Here is a 6676-nt window from a genome sequence, read left to right as displayed (position 1 = left end):
ACCCTTTCTGAATAACGTCGCTCTTATTTCTGGTACTAAAAGTCTTTTTTTACAAAAAAAAAATATTTCTGGAATGCAAAGACTGTTGAATATCGATCACAAAAGATTGTCGCAAAAGTCAAAACTTCAAAGCAAAATACAATTTATACGACTAAGAATCTCAAAGGTTCCAAACAGAATATTACCAATAAAACATGAAAGCCAGCTTAAGGCAGCAGAAGCCAATATATATATATATATATATGTGTATGTGTGCGTAGTTTCTCGACTCTATTTTGGAGTATACATAACGAAAGGAAGTGAAAAGGGATTTTGAAGAAACTTTTCTAAACTCGAAGTTCTTTTTCTGAATACATTTTGCTGTATAATAAATTATATGCAATGGCTTACTGCCTTATATGGTTGATATCGATAAACTCACCAGGTATCTCGCTAACTGGTGGTAGTCTTCTTACTATGAATCAGTGACGATCATAATTAAATAATGACAATTGAAGAATACTTTCTATTTTTTTCTTAAATCCCTCCTCGTTTCTAGTTTGAGACGACTCATATTATTGAAGATTCAGTGCCGAATTAATCATTATGTTATAGCGGAACATGCTTTATGTTATTATGTTATTGCTTTATGCCAAGAAGGAATAAACTTTTTTTTTATAGGAATTCATTAAAAAAAATATACTAAATTAAGCGTTTCACAATTTGATGGGTCGTGAAGTGGTTTTGTGTAATGTTGTTGTTCTTTCTTATAAAGCACAAAGCTACACAAAGGGTTATAAGTGCTCTGCCCACCACGGGTATCTAAACCTGGTTTCTAGAAGTATAAGTCCGTAGACATACCGCTGTGCCACTGGGTGATGGGGCATTTTATGTAGTGATATTCATTAGTGAATTATTCCGAGTTAAAACTAAACTAACAAGTTAATGTATAACTAAAATAATTGACAAAATTAATTCAAAACATATGTATAAATCTTAAAATAACCTGAATTGAAATAACCAATTTGAAATATTTCATTCTATATATTTGTCCCGATACATATCCCATAACTATAATAAATATACATTTTATATTTATTTTTCGAATATGCCTCCCAGTGGCACAGCGGTATGTCTGCGGACGTCAGCAACCGCGTTTCAATATTCGTGGTGGGCAGAGTACAGGTAGCCCATTGTGTAGCTTTGTGCTTAACTACAAAACAACAACAACAAGTTTATTTGTTTCTCAATAAATACTTAATTAGCTATTAAAGTTTTTAGTCACAGTTAGAAATAGCTTTGAAGGTTTTACAAATACTTATATTCCGTTATCTTGGTTATGTATTCTTATATTCAAGTATAATTACATTATGAAGAATTACGTATAAATTCAATATATAGCTGGCCCGGCATGGCCAGGTGGTTAGGGTACTCGACTCGCAATCTGAGGGTTGCGGGTTCGAATCCCTGTCAAACATGCTCGCCCTTTCAGCCGTGGGGGCGTTATAATGTGACGGTCAATCCCACTATTCGTTGGTAAAAGAGTAGCCCAAGAGTTGGCGGTGGGTGGTGATGACTAGCAGCCTTCCCTATAGACTTACACTGCTAAATTAGGGACGGCTAGCGCAGATAGCCCTAGTGTAGCTTTGCGCGATATTCAAAAACAAAAAAAAACAATATAGAGCTTACATATGACGTATAAATTCTCAAAATGACTCATTAAACTACCATTACCACGGTAATTGATTTTTAAATTTTATGTACGTTATTACCGATAAACCTTGCTTATTTTGGGTTCATATATAATGTTTTTATAGATATTAATCAATCTCAACCATTTGTTCAGAATTAGTGTTGAATTCACAACCTAAGTTACTAGTCTTTTTCTTCTCTATTTTCTTGATTTTTTTAATGTAGTTGGTACGTTCACATCCTTCGTTTTTAGATAATTTGTAAGTTATTAACATATAGCAAAATAAATTTTAACATAAATATTTATAAGCTTAAAGCTTTCACCACTGCATGCGTTTTATGATATTTTTAATATAGCTTAATCGAACTTTATAAAATCAATATGCATTTCGGAGGGAGGATGTTCTTACAGCCAGGTTGTTAAAAAGTGTAGAGCCAAAGAACAAGCAGACAAACTCGGCTTGCACAGCTTTCAGGTGAACAATGTGTTACGAAGTTAGGTGTAAAGAACATCAGTTGAAATTAAGAGAGGTGAGAAAGCGGCCGATCCTTGGTCTGTCTCTAAGGGATTAGCGTATTACAGAACTCTATCTTCGTCATTAGATAATGATTATAGTGAGTAGATGCAACCGCCTTTATACGTTTAGCTGTTTAGAGAGCCCCCTATGGTTATGAAACGTCATATAGTGGGGAAAAGGTGCAAGGTCAGAAAAAAGTGGTCGATTCAGAGTGGGTTTTAGAAAGGAATATAAATGACAGGAGTTGAATGAAACGAAAAGGAAAACCTGGAGATCTGAATAAACCAAGAGAGGTGAAGTAAGAAAGTAATATGCTGCCAGTAAGAAACAAAATCTATTTCTAAATATATGTGTTGTTCATTACCATTAACAAACAGCAATTTGCTATGTTTATATCTGTATGAGTAGTTTTCCTATAGAGTTAAGTACAAACTAAATAATGTTGATAGACGTCAGAAGGGAAAGTGAAGTGCGAGAATAGCATGATCGCAACACAATGGGCTCCGAAACTGCCCCACAAGCTAATCCAAAGTAAAAACAAAACTGAAAAGTAACCCTCCAACAAAAAACGTCATTGCATATCTTCTGGTACCATTAAAAAGATACTAAACGTATCTTTCAAGTCAAGAATGGAATTAGGTGTAACTAGCATCAGTTGAAGTTGAAATTTGTAAGAAAGTGGCGGGCTTTTCGTCAGTTTCTAAATGATTAGGAGATCACAGCACTCTTAAGCCATTAGAAAGTTATTGGAGTGAATGACCACCTTTCTTGTTCAGCTGGTGTGGATATTATAAGACCCTGTGGGATTATGAAGCTTTATAATCTGTGACGGATTTATTATTATACATTTATTTTAATATCGATATTTGTTTAAATTAATATATATTGTTAAGTATGTATTGCGAAACTCCCGCCTATTTTCTAAAGTAGTAGAAGATTCCTGAGTGTAAGAATCAATAATATATGTGTGTGTATGTAAACGCTAGTTTAGCTTTGTATTGTTACGTAATCTGAATTTTCGAGAAACATCCCACACGCCTGTATATATGACCAACGCGACGCGCCTAAAAACAGCATCTATTATTGGTTTGCTATAAACCTCGGAAGCTATAATTGTGATTGTTATAGCGCCCATTAATCGGGAAACGTAAGATATTTGACCAGGAACGTTCATAAATTTCGAACATTACAAACCATTTAACTTCGGTCTATTCACATCGGACATTAGTACTTTTACGAAAACATTACCTAACTTCATCGGTGAAAAAAAAATCGGCGTAGAATATAGAACTAGCTAGATCCCTATTAAGTGAATTGTACCTACGTCAACTCAAAATTAACTCGCTCATCATGAACCCTCGATTAGACATCACGTGAGTTCCAGACTAAAAAGAAGACTTTGCATTGTTTGTAGTTTGTAAAACTTTTGTATAGATAAATCATTGTTTGTAGTAGCTGTTTGTTATAACTGTTATTGTAAATTATATTCTTGTTTGTATATTAAAAACATATTTGTGTAAAATAAAGAAAACTGTATATATCAGCATTGTTGGCAAATATCAGAAATTGGATACACATCGACATTTATTTAACTACTGAATTTAGCTTATCATTTAGCTCGGTTTCAGACCATTCGACATTTTAATACGTAACAAATCCGACATATGGGAAACAGGTGCAAGGTCAAAAGGAAAGGGACCTATTTCTCGTAGGTTTGACAAAAGAATAAAAAAGACAGGATTTCATCGAATGAGAAAGGAAGACCAGGAGATGTAAGAGAGGACGAATAAACAAAAGATGCGAAGGAAGAAAGTAATATGCTCCCAGTATGAAACATAACCTATTTCTAAACCTATGTGGTATTGATTATAGTAATAAACATCAATCTGTTACGTTACATTAATTTGAGTCAATTTCTGATAGATACAACCTAATTAAGTTGATGGACATAGGAAGAGAAAGCGAAATGCGAGGATAGCACGATCGTGGCACAGAAACCAAAGATAAACAAGTTTCAACACACACACACTTTGAACTTAACTGATATTTTCATAAGATATTTGGCCAAAGCAACTGGAACACTGCTATTCCATTCAACCACATACCTGTCAAAATCTCCTGTTTAACTCCTATAGACATTTCTGCATTTGGTGTGCTTACACGTGGTATTGATAGAAAAAAAAAACTTTTTTCACACTAGACGTTTTTGAAAGTCTAAGATAGACTTCGATGTTTTTGGAGAAGTTTGTTACAATGGAAATTGCGATGTTGGACAATAGTTCGCAATCATGGCAATCATATGGAGTAATATCGACGATGCAGTTTCAAGGGCAGCACGGAACCTGAGACTTTGTTTGGATAAATGGCGATTATTCCCCATGTAAGTATTTTTTATTAGTTTTGGCACTTTAATTTAATGCAGGAAAATTATTTTGTAAACAGCAGATTCTGAGAAATTTATACTAAACTATGCATAATGAACATTTGTGTTTGTTATGTGCAACACACGTTGTTAATTCATTCTAGACCACTGAGGTAGGTGTCTTATATTACTGTTAGCAAAACAATATGGATTTGTTTTATTAATTTAGCAACTGGATAAGTTCCCTGTCGTGACATTTTTTTTTAGTCAGGTGACGCCCCCCCCCCAGTGGCTCAATGGCCAGTCTGAAGGCTTATAACGCTAAAAACCGGGTTTCGATACCCGTGGTAGGCACATCACAGATAGCCCATTATGTTACTTTGTGATTAACAACAAACAAACAACCAAAAAGTCAGGTGACGTACATATATTTCATTATTTTTATATCAGGGAATATTATTCTTTCTATTGTCATCTTCCTGTTTCTTTCTATGTATAAGTATGAAAATAATCTTAGCATCTGTGTTATTTTAACAAATGTTTGAGTATGGTTCAAATTGTAACTTTAAGATATTTTAGTTTTTGTTTGAACGTTTCGTTTTATAGACTTCCTTAAGTAGTCTCATAAAATTGATAAAAGTTTTCTTTCAGTTTTCGTTAGATAAAGTCATATTGAGTTAACACAAATTTATTCTATTATGCACATGATGTTATACATAAATAACTTTTGTACATAAGACCACTAATTTATAAATAGAAAATATAAACTCTACGGTATTATGTTAGCTCACGCATTCGTACTGAAACTTTTTTATTGATAAAAAAAAAATCAATAGGAAATTACACTTCTCCCAAAACTCTATGGCTAATTAGTACCCTTGAAACATAGTAGCGTAAAAATATTTTCACCCTTTATTGGTTTTATTAAATAAAATAATATACAATCAAACTTCCATGTACTTACAAATACATTCGCCCCAGATTCAAGAATGTAGCTATTTATTCTGATAATATTTTCATTTTACTCTGATTTCTATTACTAAGAAGGATTTATTTACAACTCAAAGCGTTTTGAAAAAAGTTGACGAAGAAGTAGGAGAAACTAAAACAAACAAACCGTATCAGGCGTACCACTAGCTTTAAAAACAAACCAAACCAGAAATTAATTTTCGTCAATAAATCATATAATGCTTCATGTGTAAGCTCGTAGATATTTACGATCAATATTGACTTGAAAAATATGTAGAAAAGACTACAGATAATAATAATACGGATTCACAAAAACAGAAGTAATTTTCAGAATATTTTGAATTGCTGATGAATTAGTATTCAACTTTAGATTAGCCTTATATGAAAATTTCTTTAATTCTTACATATTACTAGCTGTTGGACCTACAACTTATTTCAAAATCATTTCCATCTGCTGTCCCATTACACTCTTGGTATAGACGTTTGTATGTGTTTGAAGATTTACCAGCACTAGGCTTCAAATATTCTCTTATACTCTGCTCTAAACGATGCATGCTTGATCCTACATAATCTCGTCCACACCAAAAACAAACATATCCTATAAAATAGTGAAATGTCTATAAGTGTAGGGCACAGATGGTTGTAAACTTACTTTGCTGTGTTTTCTGAATCTTTGTTTATATCTTTACTTTAAAATTGATTATGCAGTCTTGGCCAAAGCAAAATTCTTAGGATGTAGGTCTAAACATTTCTGTGTTGTCTTTTTTATATGTCTTAGCAAGAATAAATGGCCCAAAAATACCTACAGTGGGATAATATCTTGTTGTTGTATCGACGTTCAAGAAAGATTATAATGTGAGCTAAAATATTCCTTTACGAAAATTCAACTCTAGCTGTAATAACAAATTGAAAATATTTTCCTTAAGGAAATATTTTATGTTTATATGCAAAATTCCTGATGCATTGATGGTTAAACGCGGTCATAACATTATTTTTTCGAAAATATTTCAGGAGTAACTTTTTCAAAATTTATAGTTCAGTAACTCTTCACAACAATGAAATGTGCTCGTCATAGTCAGTGTTTAATTGAAAATAAATATATTGGTTTGTTATTGATTTCGCGCAAATCTTCACGAGGACTATCTGCGCTAGCCGT

Source organism: Limulus polyphemus, unplaced genomic scaffold (genome assembly GCF_000517525.1).
Source record: "Limulus polyphemus unplaced genomic scaffold, Limulus_polyphemus-2.1.2 Scaffold42, whole genome shotgun sequence".
NCBI classification, from domain to species: Eukaryota; Metazoa; Arthropoda; class Merostomata; order Xiphosura; family Limulidae; genus Limulus; species Limulus polyphemus.
This window is presented reverse-complemented; position numbering follows the sequence as displayed.